This window comes from Leuresthes tenuis, unplaced genomic scaffold (genome assembly GCF_036924035.1).
Source record: "Leuresthes tenuis unplaced genomic scaffold, fLeuTen1.0.hap1 SCAF_22, whole genome shotgun sequence".
Taxonomy (NCBI): domain Eukaryota; kingdom Metazoa; phylum Chordata; class Actinopteri; order Atheriniformes; family Atherinopsidae; genus Leuresthes; species Leuresthes tenuis.
Window position 1 is genome coordinate 8,895,507 of NW_027325376.1, and position 14,389 is coordinate 8,909,895.

The 14,389-nt window shown below is 38.9% G+C and overlaps 1 protein-coding gene across 36 annotated transcripts in view; it reads left to right on the forward strand.

Annotated features, from left to right (window-relative positions):
* LOC140281575 (receptor-type tyrosine-protein phosphatase delta-like) overlaps positions 1 to 14,389 on the forward strand; it is a 339,321-nt gene that overhangs the window by 120,877 nt on the left and 204,055 nt on the right. For all 36 annotated transcript variants that reach the window (XM_072376019.1, XM_072376023.1, XM_072376033.1 and 33 more), the window contains exons 5-6: positions 10,552 to 10,624; positions 13,557 to 13,664. The gene's annotated coding sequence lies outside the window, so the exon portion shown is untranslated. The remainder of the gene's footprint in view (positions 1 to 10,551; positions 10,625 to 13,556; positions 13,665 to 14,389) is intronic.

Genomic DNA, 14,389 nt, shown 5'->3' on the forward strand with positions numbered 1-14,389 from the left:
GCTTCAGAAAACAACAGAGATTTGTTGTGACGTCAGTGTTGGCATTTTAAAATCCTTTTAAGCATCAACTTTGTCATAGGCAGAAGTTAACCAGCGTTTACTATCTTATGGCTTTGAATAACTTACATTTCTATGCATCAAAGTATTTTTCCTCGTATTATTTTACCCCTCCCTGCATAGACTTTGTAGGCATGTCCACATTAGAAAATAGGACTTTATTCACTGTCATCTACATTTGTTAACGTCCACAGAATCACAACTTATAAACTGCTTTGAAGGTTTGTAAATGGAGAAACATGCTGATAGACTGTATTTGTGTGCCACCAGTTTAAATATCAGATTAGCCTAATAAAATGGGCAGGGGAAACTGCAAGGTTCCTTGTTTTCACATTGAGATATTGTACTTTCCTTCAAAATGCTGCCCTTACTCTCAGAAAGTTTGAACTTGCATCCATATATGCTGTGCTGCACCTTAGGTCTTTGGTTACAGTCGCAAATGTTCTACAAACGTTTACTCTACGGTTTGAGCTGTTCTCATTGCCGTCAGGTTTCCCTGTGTGTCCCTTTACATCCTTTATATTCTACTCTCAGACTGTTGCCTTTTGCTCTTGCATTGCCATGTAACAACCCTGTCAAAAAAATCCTACTCAACAGATTGCGAGATATGACGTTGCCATTACTACCTCATTGGAGGTGTTTTTCCAACCAGTGTCCCCTGTCTATATAATCTGTGATATGTAATCTGAGAGCAGATTAAGAACCAAGAGGAAAGGTTCAAACTGAAGAGCAGGATATTTGTACGAGAAAAAATTCAACCCCAATTCCATAAAGGATCAGACACTGCGTAAAATGTCATTAAAAACAGAATGCAATGTATTTGCAAGTCATTATTTTAATCACTATAGAAGACAGAAAACAGATCAAAAGTGAAACGTGAGACATTTGACTAATTTATGAAAAATGTTAGCTCATCTTGAATTTGATGGCAGCAACATGTCTCAAAAGGTTAGGATGGGGGCAACGAAAAGGATGGAAAAGTAAGTGGTGGATCAGCTGGAGGAATGTTGCAACAATTTAGGTTAATTGGCACTAGGTCGGTAACATGACCGGGCATTAAAAAAAAGCCCCTTGGAGTGGCAGAGATGGGTTAGCTACTATTTTTTTTTTCATGAAATAGTAAAATATCTCACACAACATTGGAAATTGTTTTCTAGGTTATATTTTATACATTTTCAGTTTTTGAGATTCGCAAGTCATTGCATTCTGTTATTATTTTCACTTCACAGCATCCCAACTTTTTAGGAATCTGAGTGAAATTTTTTTTTTTTTGAGGTGTAGCAGAGTATGTTTTTTCCTGCACGCGGGGACTTCTCTTACTGTGAAGGAAGGGTTTTAATGCAAGGCCTGAACCGAGCAAGAAAACAAAGAAGGCTGCTCGTAAAAAAAATTTATAAAAAAAAAAGAGGGAACATATCGAAATGGAAAGTGAAGAAATACTTCCAATACTTTATTCCCCATGAAAACAACCACTTATACCTTTTAATATGACTCATGTGAACTCTTCCGCAAATGAGCCATAAGGATATTGAAATGTGTGATAAGAAAAGTAAGTTGTTATTTGTATCCTTCTCATAACAGACCCTCACCTATTTCTCTTAAGCAATCCCTGTTCTCTCACTTTTTCTCTTAAAATACAATGTTATATTTGTATCAATAAATAAACTGAATGAAGAATAAGATAGAGCAGAAAAAAACTTGAGTAGCAAACAGACATGCCTGAAAATAAAAAAAAAAAAGAAACATCAGCAGCACAATCAGCAGAGACATTTTTAATGAGCCTCTTCTCCTCTCCATCTATCAGAATGGAATTAGGACAGCACTCAGCAACTGAGGGGAGGGAAACTTGGAGAATGGGGGCACAAGCAGTCTGCATTAAGGACACTGAAGTGGAGGTAGGAGGAGAGAGAGACTCAGGGAAAAAAAAAAGAAGGAGAAAGACTTAAGCGATCCAGAAATACTTCTCCCCTCCTCCCTCTGCCACCTTATCGAAGAAACAAAGTTATGTTGGTCAGAGAGTTTGTTATTCCAGCTAATCCCTCATCATGGTATTTCATCAGGTTTGGCCTTTAGCTATCTGTATTAATTAGATGTTCAAATGGACACGTCGTAGGTAACAGACTCATGGCAAATAATGAGAAATCGGCCTCACAGCCATGTCCTCTCACCATCGAGCTTCCTTTTTCAGCACTAACTTCTCTGTGTCATGTTTACCTGCACCGGATTTCATTTATTGATGATTCAGGCCATTTTTAGTGCCGGTGGCGATAATGTACTGTCTGCTCTTTGGGAGATAAGTGTGTTCTGGTGCGATAGTTTGGACTTGTTTGTGATGTCTCCTCTTCAGTCTTTATTTCTATCTCCGCCCTTCTTCAAAATTGTTCTATTCGGTTCTTTACTCCCCCTTACCATTCTCGTTCATTTACTCTGTCTCACCTGTCTTTTTATTTTTTCAAAGCTCCCCAGAGGAGAGCAGGAACTGCTATCTCTCTTTTGCACACTCCCCTTACTTTTAGACCGTCTCTTCTTTCCCCACCTTCCATCCCTCCACCCTTCATCCATATCAACACCATGTGAATAGCCTCTCTCCCTAATATTCATTCACAGTTTCCCTTCTTCTTCTCCTCTGCCTCTTCCTCTCTTGGCTGTGTCTGTTTAGCTGTACCACTTTCAGGTTACACCTCTTGGTTTAATATTCCACTACATACTGTCTTTCCTCCCTTTCCTATTCCTTGGCTTTCTCCCACCTCCTACTGACAACACGCTCTTTAATATTCTGTCCATCAAGTGGTGATGCGTCTTACTCCATCACAAGTCTCAGATCAGCTACAGTCATTGGAGGCATGTTGTCCTTGACCTTACTGTCCTCTCTGGAGTAAATGCTGGTTCTACACTGTATCTCAAGCTAAAATGAATCTCATGTAATCTATTGTTTTCAATTTTCTCACCCTTTTGTATTCATGGTACTATTTTTTCTTCTCTTCACTGCTTCCAGTTGCTCCTTTTTCACTCTTTAAAACCTAATCCTTTATGAGATAAGACAAGTGAACACATTTTTGTTGACAGGAAGTGGATGCACATTGATAATGGGTAATATTCATTCACACTTATAAAACCTGGGAGCCTGGCACTTTACTGTTTGCCACAGAATCGCTTTAGTGGAGGTGTTAGCGTGCCTTGCCAAAAGGCACTTTAAATAAATTTCAAGGCATGTGGAGATTCTGTTGATTTTCTTTTTGCTTTCATTCTCCATCTTTTCTTCCTGTAATCTTCCCTCAAACAGTCCCTAAATCTCATTTGCCTTTACATGCATTTCTCTCTCTGCTTCTCCCATCTGTCCCTTGTCGTCACACATCAGGAGTGTGTCAGTGAGAATTCAGAATATGTCACTGCACCGTCTGGTCACTCTGAAGTTTTATTTTAAACATTCCTTCATCTGAGAATGCTCTTTTCTCTCTTTTTTTCTTCTTCCTACACTCTTCTTTGCTATTGTAAACAACTGATAATGCCGTTGAGTTATTCCGTGAGTTGTTTTTTTTTTTTTTCCTGACAGCCTGATAATTCTTGCTATGGCACAGAGCAGAAAATTGATGCACACACATATCCCCAGTGTAAGAGCGCCTTTATCTTTTAACTTTCAAATCCCAGAAGCTCCTTAAGTCCTCTCTTTGGAGAGTCAGCACCAAAAGACAAATCTCGTAGTCAATTTACCAGGCAGCCAAGTCGTCATTATTTTCTGTGCACTGCCATGATCTTACCATCATTAAAATTCATCACTTACATAACTATCAAGGACATGATACCTCTTGCTGAGGAGAAGAACGGAGTACATAAACACACATACACATCCTCTTTTCAAATTTTTTTCATTTATATACTTACTTCCCTCCCTCCATATTTTTAAGATGCAATTTTTCAAAAGGAATGACTGCCAAAGAAGCACCGGCTATATGTAAAATATTCAAATGATGGACGATTTACAAAAGCTGAAATTGGCATTACCATCACGTTTGTAAAATAAAAAGAGTAGCAGCAACTCCGAGGACTTCATCTACAGATAAGTGGAATCTTTACATTGAAAGCATTTACACATTACGTGGCGGCATTAAAAAATCAATTTGAGATGTTGCCAGCTGTCACAGTCTGAACAACAATGTCTTCTTTTAGGCAGTCAAAGAAGCCCATTTGTGTCTATCTGTTTTGGTTGTTTGATGGTTTTCAACAGAGGAGGGTTTGTTCGTATTTCTTCTAAATCTGGCATGCTCCCACACCTGTATGCAAAGGAGCATGTCTGTGTGTGAGCGCGTTTGTTTTCAGCCAAACTGCCAGACGGCTGCTATCACTGCAAGTCAGAAAGGCAGGGAAGCTGGCAAGACAAGCCGATCGGCTGAAGAGCTATTCTCTCTGGAAGTTCGATCCGCCCAGAAAATTTGTCATATTGTTGTACCTTTCTGACTTTCATATGGTAGGGCTCAGGGGAAGGGCATTTGTTCTTATTTGCTGTCAACATCTCAGTACACAAACACAGACATAGCAGCATAGGTATCTAAGGAAATTGTTTGGCCTTGCTGAAAATAAACTTTTTTTTACATCTGTTCATGTTTTTTCCCCCCTTTGCAAATAGATACAGAACAGTTGAAGTGAATACCTTTTCTTTTCTTTGTTAATTACACCCCCCCCCCCCCCCCCCTCTATTACTAACATGACTCCTCAGAGATCTATCTAATTCCCTGGCCAGTAAGTGAAGATGAGGCTCTAAAGGGTATGATTAAAGGAGAGTGAAAGAGACACATGTAGTATAAGGACAGAGGAAGGAGGGAAGGGGCATATTGTATAAAGACAGAAAATCTCAAGAGTGATTCAGCCATTGTTACTCATCCCCTCCTTTTTTAAGAGAGCTCATGACATGTGTATTTTAAGTTCTCTCCATTCCGTTGTTCCCTGTTGATCCTGTTAGATAACTATTTTTCTCCCTCCTCCTTCGGAGTCTTTCTGTTTCTTCTCTTTCCTCCTCCGCTCCCCACCACCCACTCAGCAAACGGTGAGTCCCACCGTTTGCTCTTTGCCACAAGAAAGGCTCGTGTGCCTAAACAGAAAAGGAAAAAAGGATAGGGTCTGAATGTGGAGAGGAGAGGAAGATGACAAACATGTAGAAGGGCTCGCAGGTAGGTGTTGGAGAAATATGCTGGCCGGTGCAGGCTCATTTGTTATGAGGAGGGATGAGTGTGGACAAGAGCCAAGACAGAGGCAAGTGAGTTGTGAAGTGGAGCCTGCCCAAAGCCTGTAGTTAAGATGTAGGACAAAAAAGGAAAATGCATAGAGTTTGGATTGATACCAGAGGAGGGTGAAATTCAAATTTGAATATCAGAAATGCTGCCTAAAAGAGTGATAGATGTTTTTCGAGAAACACCTATGGCTAAGCCCCAATCACACAGTTTGAAAGAGTGTTCTGACATAGAAGTGCATTTGTAACCACAGAATCAAACCAAAGCCTTTCCCCTTGCTCTGCTTTTTATAGCATCTGAAGCACACAAACAATGCATTTATGACGCAATGTTTCAAACCTGCCTTGTAACTGCTGTGCAGAGCCAACAACACTCTATCAACCTCAACAGAGCCAAATCTACTTCATAAGAACTACATTTCCCACAAGCAACAATCCCAAGCTCATCATTTACATGAGGACAATTACAAATGAGCGAGTAGTAGGGCGGGAGCCTGACTATAGTTCCTCTGCTGAAAAGGGTAGACACTTTCCACAGGTGAGGAGGGGCAGCCACATTCCTGCAGCTCTTTACGTGGGAAAAAATAGGTCACCAGACGAGGGGAAGAATTATCTGGACCAATGGCACAGACTAGTGGTAAAGGCATATAACTGCTTGACAGCAATGTTTGATCTGAGACAAATATTATCCATATTAAGTCAAATTCAGCAACCCTGATACAGCCATCTCAGAATGTGTGCAATTCCCACAGATGACATCTGTTGTCACTATAGCATCATCATGACCAGCTGCTTAATAAAGTTTACCCTCTTGTTTCCATACTGGCCTCCAGGTGTATCAGATGTACATAAAGATTCTACTCTTCCTCTCACTGCCAGAGAAATTATTTCAAAACAAAGAGTAGGTAGAAAGGATTGGTACTTATGCTGAGAAGGATTTGCATGACCCAAAAAAGCCCTGCTTGTTCCTGACACTATAAATCAAAGGGACAGAGGATCCCCTGGCACCAACATTTGTTGTCTTCAAAGGTGATAAATTGATCCCTGGTTGGTTAATAAGCAGAGGCACACTGCGGCCCAAACTTCCCAAAGATTTATGCTATGACAACTGGATTTATAGTGGAGGAAATGCGAGCGATCTGCAGAACAAAATCTATTTTCTTTATTCTTCCTCCCAGTACTCCTGAGGTTTGAGATGGTACCTCCTTGGGGAAACCTAGAGGTGCAAGCATCAAATAAGTGAAGCTTCAGGACAATAGAAATAGAATTTATGTCATGGAGGCAGTGAATGGGATGGAATTACCTGGTTTTGACTGATGAATGTGTTTCCAGTCACAAAGAACCACAATCCATGTGAATATGCCCCTTGCCCTTGGATGGGGCAGAATTCAATACGGTTTTGAGTAGATTTTTTTCTCTGACTTTGCGCCCTCCTCCCCTTCATTAAATCTGAGCTAAAAACAGAGTCGGCTGCTGTAAATCAATATGACGGACACTTCTAAGGTTTGTAAGCAGTCTTACCAAATGAATGAAGAAAAGAATGCATTGGCCAATTTAACAGCTTGCAGACATAAGAGAAACCTTTTAAGGAAACTCATCCAGCCATCTAAGTGACATGAAGTGATACGTTGACGGAAAAAGCAGTCTTTTAAGAAGATGATCAATGCTATCACCTTTTTAAAAGCTGACTGGGAAAATGGTATGGCATGTTGTGGTGTAGAGTTTCCTATGAGAGCCAAAGGCAAATAAAGCTACCTTTCGATCCTTTCTCCTCATCTCTCCTTCTCTTTACATAACTCTTCTGTTTTAGTCTCAATGTGTTTTCATTGCTTGTTTTACCGTCTCATCAGATCCCTCACCCTTCAACCTTTGATTCTTAGTCCTTCATAGCTCCTTCCTTTTGCCCTACCTCCCCTCTTTCCTCTCTGTCTAACTCACACTGTCTTGCTCCCTCCTTCTTTGCCCTGACAGCTTGCTTATCCTGTTGTGTTGATGAGATATTTGAAAGATTAACATCATGCATGCTGAGCAGATTATAGTAGCCTTTGGGGATAAGCGTTTTTTGCATGGGGAAAAGTTTTGAGTGCGATAGAAACTCTGCTGAAGAGGGGAATTGAACAGCCTATGTGCAAAGATTTCAAATATTCATCACCTTTAGATAATTTAATTATAGATAATTTTTCATCATTTAGACAGGAGTGAGGAAAATAGAACTCGATGAAGCAAGTATTAAAGAGACGGGGATACCAATGGTCAGTTTTAGCAGTGATACACAAAGACAAGTCACATTTGTGAGCAAACTGTGAAACCTGGTTTTAAAGTCAATTTAAGAAATGTATCACAAAGAATGACATGAATGGCAAATTTATTCTGCCATTGTCAGCCCAATTCATCTAAAAGATCAAAACACTTCACACCCAAAGCTCACCTTTTCTTTGGTTCTATGATGTGGGATATAGGTAATTCTACATTTGAAAGTAACATTGCCTTGTGCCACAGGAACAGAGAGAGAAGGAAGTGAAAGGCTGATCCGTTTCCAAATGCTCATTTTTAGCTTGCTTTTTTGGGCACAGCGCACTGGAGCTGACGAGCTGAGCACAGAGTTTTTGACACAATGGTGTCATAGTTGGGACTCTGATGTTTAGCTCACACAAGCTAACAGCATCGCACCTGCTGGCAACATGCAGACACAGACACAGGCAGACTGTTATCAAAACTGCATGGTAATTAGTGTGTTTGGGAGTGCTGCAGATCCCAAACACTCATTTGCCTTACATTGTTTCATGAAAGAGATTTTAAGCAAAGTGGCATATAGTATCTACTGGAAATGCTGAAACAATTTGAGCATTGCAATGCTGTTGTCATTTTTAGAATGATAATAACAACATAATTCAGAAAGTCTTTGCTTCACGTCTTTCCTCTTCTAATAATTTATTTTAAAGCACATGGGGTTCACTTTTTTTTTTTTTTCATTGATTAATTTTATTATTCCTGTTCTACTGTTTTACTTTCATTTATTATCTGTGTAACATCAATTCATGGGCTCTGGATTCTGTTAAAGGTAACACAATTGTCATCTCACATTCTCACCGACCTTTCTGCACTGACCTTGTTTTAATTTAATAGGACAGGTTAAACCCACTGCTCCAAGGCCACACTGCAGATGGACAATGTCAGAAAATAGATACTGAGCGAAGAGTGAAAGTATTTCTCACATTAAGTGATGGCTGAGGTCCTTACGGAATAAAAACTTGCAATCACCAGGTGGAGAGAAAAGTTAGATGACTTAGATGATTAATTATGAAGTTACACACTAATCGTTCTCTTAAAACGTATACGGCACATCATTAAAGTGTTACCCTTAGTATTCAGAAATCCCTGCCATCCCCGAAGCCAGTTCAACATTGGCCTAGCAATAAAGATATAACGCACTCTCTGTACACCAGTCCATTTCCTGTGTTGCTTGTGCATGTTTGATGAAAGCATAATTCCTCTGCTTTGTCAGCAGCAAAGTGTGCAGTGAATTACCAGTCATTTATGACTGGCTGATATATTCTTAACATTCAATCATTGTGCCTAAGGAAAAAAAAAAAGACAGTTTGCAAGAAAATGAGGATTTTTTTTTAACTGCTCCCACTTGACTGCCATTTTAGAGGTCATGTTTGGATAAGTAATGGTTTCACCTCTATCTCAACATTCTGGTGGTTTTATGAGACGAGCCGGTGTCTCTGTTGGTTACTGTTCAGAGGAAGGTCATAAATGGGCGATTTATGTTTGAGGTGTGGCCAGGAATGCTGATGCTACTGTCAGACAGCAGAGATACTGTCTGGTTCGACTCATATTTAATGAAAACTGTAAAGTCCACAACTCCATGCCCTAACTCATGCCCTTAACAGCATGTGCTCACAGAGAGGAAGTTAACATCCTGTAACTGGGAGACAGAACTTATATAGACTGGCATAATTTGGCAGTCAATATGAAGTTGTAAACTTGCTCCTTATATTGCTAAAAGCAGATTTCACACTTTCAGCATCTTGCATCACATTCCAAATATAATTTAAGATAGAAATAACCAACTGTACTGCTTGTGCCAAAATTAATCATCATAGCAGGAAATGAGAACGCTTCATAAGTGGTGTCTGTGGTCTGTGGTGTCTGCACTTCTGGAAAATATTATCCAACGTAAACACATGACTTGCAACACAAACTCCAAATGTGCATCACATTGTTAAATTAGACTGTTGGCTGACACAATGTTACATAGATTACTGCAGAACCAACTTTCTTCTCTTTTTACATGTGTTATCTGGAGTTCCAGCACACCATTGGTAAATTATGGGTATTTTAATTGCAGTAGACAGGGGTCCATTAGCATAGCTTCTTGGGTGGTCATGGCCATGTTTCTCTAAATCATTAAGCTAATTATACAAGCTAATTAATCAGTATGCTTGGAATGGGGTGCATGAGGAGGCGCTTCTCTTTGTTGGCTTGCATAATGAAAGGAGACCATTTTAGAAAACGAGGGAAACTGAAGACGTGGAGGGAGTGAACAACTTTGATCTCCAAAGTAAACATATGATTTTTGCATAGCAAGTGCTTTGGCAATATAGGAAAAAAAATGAGAAGTAAGATTGCAGAATCTAAAAAGTCGAGCTCGATTCACATTTGAAGTGCTTTGAAGATGCTGCATGGGGGCAGCAGGTGTCCAACATCCAATTATGAGCATCATTTTCATGCAGATCTGTCAATCACTGCTGCTGTTGTGACGGAGGATATTCTGAGCTTTTTAACTTCTGTAAATTAAGAAAACATGGAGGACAGTTGATAATCATGTGTTTTCAAAAGTGTTGAGAAGCATTTGTAACGATTACTGAGCATGGTTTTCAATAGCTATGGATGTGTATCAGTATGGACTAACGTCAGGCCCATATTCATGCTTTCTTGCACACAACATAGCCTTCAGTCAAACAAGTAGGTGTCAGAAAATATTTCATACAAACAGGCATAACCAAACATCCTGTCTTCAGTATGAGGTGGAGATTTTGTCAACATTATTGCAGGAGTCTATTTTTAGCAGCTCTTATTATGCAGAATGGAAAATAAAGTACATGAATCATGTTTACACACCAAATGGGACTAGGCTGATAACAGCAATCCATAAAGTGTGTGTCAGCTCATGTTTGTCTCTGTTCGTGTTCTGTGGCGAATGGTCAATGATATAACACACTAAAGCATGTCACATCCTCACCTCTTTATCTCTTTCCTTGCAGGGAAATTCTGAGGAGTTCTGTTCTTTCATCACTCTGGTCTGAGGCAGCAATAGCCACTAATTATTCCAAACAGGTAAGATCCACATTTTACAATCCTGAAATAAAAATCTCCCTTCAATATGAGTTATTCTGTATAGCTGTTCTGTATATTGACGAAAAGCCACTGATGACCAAATGTCAATTCACAAAAAAATAAAAATAAATGAAAAGGTTAAACATATAAACCCTCAAATCAAAGAAAAGATCAAACAACTAAATGGTGTTAGTATGGATTAAGAGAGAGAAAGAATACATGTCTCAACATGATCTATAGTATGGTCACAGTAAATTGGTTTCTTGACTACATGTCTTTTAGTATTTGATTTGATGAAGTACTTCAGCTTCGCAAACAGTTTACTGTAAGTTTGATTTCCTCTTTGAACCAGGCTGAATGTTGCACAAGTAAAAGAAAGGCAGAGAAGTAAATGCTTTTGTCACTTGCTGTGTTTGTGTCCCCTCTTTTAACCAGTGCTATTCACAGATCACTTTAATCGATTCTGTTGTTCAGTTACTGTCCTGAGTGGATGCTTATTTCCCTGAAAGTATTGGTACAAAATTATGACACGGCTAAAACATGCTAATGGTGCCCTCTGGAGTACAGGAATCTCTACTGCTGCTGTCTGCCAATCTCAAACAGTGTGGAGATGATGGTGATGATGATGCACCCACTCACGCCTCTCACAGTATCTAACTGGATGACTGACCGGTGCTGTCAGCACTTTATGGCAGTATGAGAACACATGCACAGCTTCTGCAGCAGAATGATTCCTGAGAAAAAAATAGAAATAAGTTGACACAATTGGTGAACCAAATGAAAGCACATCCACCGTGTTAAAATTATATTGTTACTGAATGCAATTATACGATTTACCATATGCTCCATTATCACATAATAAATACCACTTAAATCTGCATTTGCAAGTTCACATGAACAATATGTTTCCATAAATCAGTCTCAAAGTGTCTTTTTTATTATTAGTGCAATAGTGTTGGGATCATTAAAAGTGCAATTTATGTCCTCTGGAACTAGAACGAAGTTACCCTGTATCACAGTGGTGTTTTTCAGATCAATGAGCAGTGCTGTGGTTTACCCTAGAGGACTTGCGGGTACAGCTGTAATTGGAGCGTTTTTGTTGCTGCAAGTAACTGTTCCCTGGGTAGAGGCCAGCAAATAGTAGAAGATTCTTGTAAATGTCCAATGGATTTTCTATGAACTTATCAAATACACTTGCAGGAAGAGTAGGTTAAGATCAAATTATGCATGGGTTGTTCTTTTTGAAAAATGGCCCCTTGCTTTGATTTCTTATTCGTATTCGCTGCCTCAGATATATTCAGAAGTGTTTCAAATTGGTGAGTGCAAATGCATTCTTTTTACTCTGAATATTTCACACATACTATATATATGCCATATGGCATTTCCTTTGAACATTTTTCTAAATTTATAAGAGGTACAGGTGGAAGAGTGATTTAAAGAAAAGATGACAAGAACAACTCTGGTGGGACGGAAAAAAAAAACTTAAGTGAAGATAAGTGAGTTGAACTCACATGGAAATATTGTAAATGACAGCAGCAGATTTGTCACAAATGCATTTTCCATCTGTTGGAAGACATCAGAATGTCCTTTATAAAAACCTCAAAGGCATAAAATTAAAATGAATTTGCAGTTTCTTTTCATAAAGAAGCAGTTAAAGGAGCTTGTTAAATGGTGTAGTGCATTTTTACCAAGACTGAGCACAAAGGTGCCCTAAACCTGTCAGATAGTTGTGTTATATAAAGCAGAATTCACCGCAGAAGCAAGTGACCTGGTTTAAAGTTGCAGTAAGTCTGGCAGCCAAAAAAACTTCCCAAAGTCTACTTCCTAAAACTGCTTACAATAACTGTGAAATGACCTATTATCTCTAAATGAACACAAACAAAAAAAAGAATTAGGTTGGGGAAAGAAAGAAAGAAAAAACTATTTGAAAATGTTCCTGACTGCTTTGTTGTAAGATTATTTTTGATACAGTATTACTAAAAGTATATATCAAAATTTGTGTTCAATCTTTTCACCGGTAAAGGTATTTTGACATAAATGGCTACTTCTATGGTTATAGACACCAATGAGGTTAAGCATAAGTCTTCCACTGTGATGTGCGGTATGACCTAACTGTCCACTGGTCCATCCTGCTCCCTCAAAAGGTCAGGGTATGTGACATAATTGTGTTTCAGTACAACTCAAATTTGATATATTAGTCTATGGCTGGCATCCTTTCTTCTGTGTGTGTGTGAGCATCTAAAATATATTGTGGGGCAACCCTGGCTGCGATGATTTATTATACCGCTTGAAGGGATTTGTACTTCCATGAGGTCACATGAGTAACATGTCAGGCAGGCACAGTACACTGTTTTCTTTGGCACGGCTGATGAGAGGGAGGCAGGCCAAAAGAGCTATAACACATTTCAGTTTAACAACTAAGTTTGCGGTCACTGCACACATTAAGACTTGCAAATGCACCACAAATCAAATACTGTATTCCAGCTTAAAACTGCTCTATCGCCTGCACACAAGGCAAATATTGTACAAATGCTTATAAGACGTGGCGAAGGCCACGAGATCTCAGATTTTTTGCAAGAGTCACCTTAAATTTGCCAACTCACAAAAGGATATTATCTCTTTCACCTTTTGTCTTATGTCCACTCTCAGGTGTTTTTGCAACATGAAAATAAAATCATCAGTCTGTTCTCTACCACAGAAAATACACAAATGCTTTGTTGAAAACAGTGTATTAAAAAGCCATGCTAATATTAGAAATACATCCATTGATATATTTTGCTTCCAAATTACCAATTTGCCGAGGGAAATAAGGTATTGATGAGGGTTGATGGACATGCTGTTATTGATAGAAACCCACAGTTAATTTTCTCATTTGTTTTCTAACCTGTATATTTTTTTTAAAACTTTATCCTGTTGACATCTCATCTCCTAGGGGGGCAAAGGGGGCATTAATTTCACTGGTGTGTTGGCGGGGTGAAACTACAGCAGCGAGCAGCATGTTGGCACCTGCATGAACCCAACGGAAAAGCCTCATTTCTTGGTAAGTTGTGCTTTCTTTTAAATTCAGCAAACTCAACTTTCAGTATAAGGCAGATGATTTCTTCAGACAAGGACTTCTATATTAAGCTCAACCTAAGCAATGATAGAAAATAGAAGTTGTATTTTTGATGAAAACACTGAGTTGTAATCAGCATAATTTGTCTAAAAAAAAACATCATTTTGATTTTATTAATGCCAAAAGCATGTACTATGTAGTGCATGTAATTAAATGTTTTGTAAAACTTAAAAATATATTGTATTCATATTAGAACATGGAACACATGAAATAAAGTGAAAGTGAGACATTTCACTGTTTCATGAAAAATATTGTCTCATCTTGAATTTGATGGAGACAACAGAAAAAGGCCCAGGTTTACCACTGTGTGTAGCATCCCCTCTTTCTTTTTTACAAAAGTCTGTTAATGTCAGAGAACCAAGGAGACCAGTGGCTCCTTTTGGGAGAGGAATGTCTTATTTAGCTTAATGGTCTTAGGTTTTCTTTGCCAAATGGTTTATATTGATGAAAGGTCTGGACTGCATACAGGCCAGTCCAACAACCAGACACTTCTACTATAAAGCCATGCTGTTATCATGGATTCAGTATGTGGTTTAACATCGCCTTGCTGAAATATTCAATGCCGTCATATGAGCGTATGTTGCTCCAAAATTTGTATGTACCTTTTTTTAACTCAGTGCAAATAACAAGCAAGATGGGCTCTCTTCTCC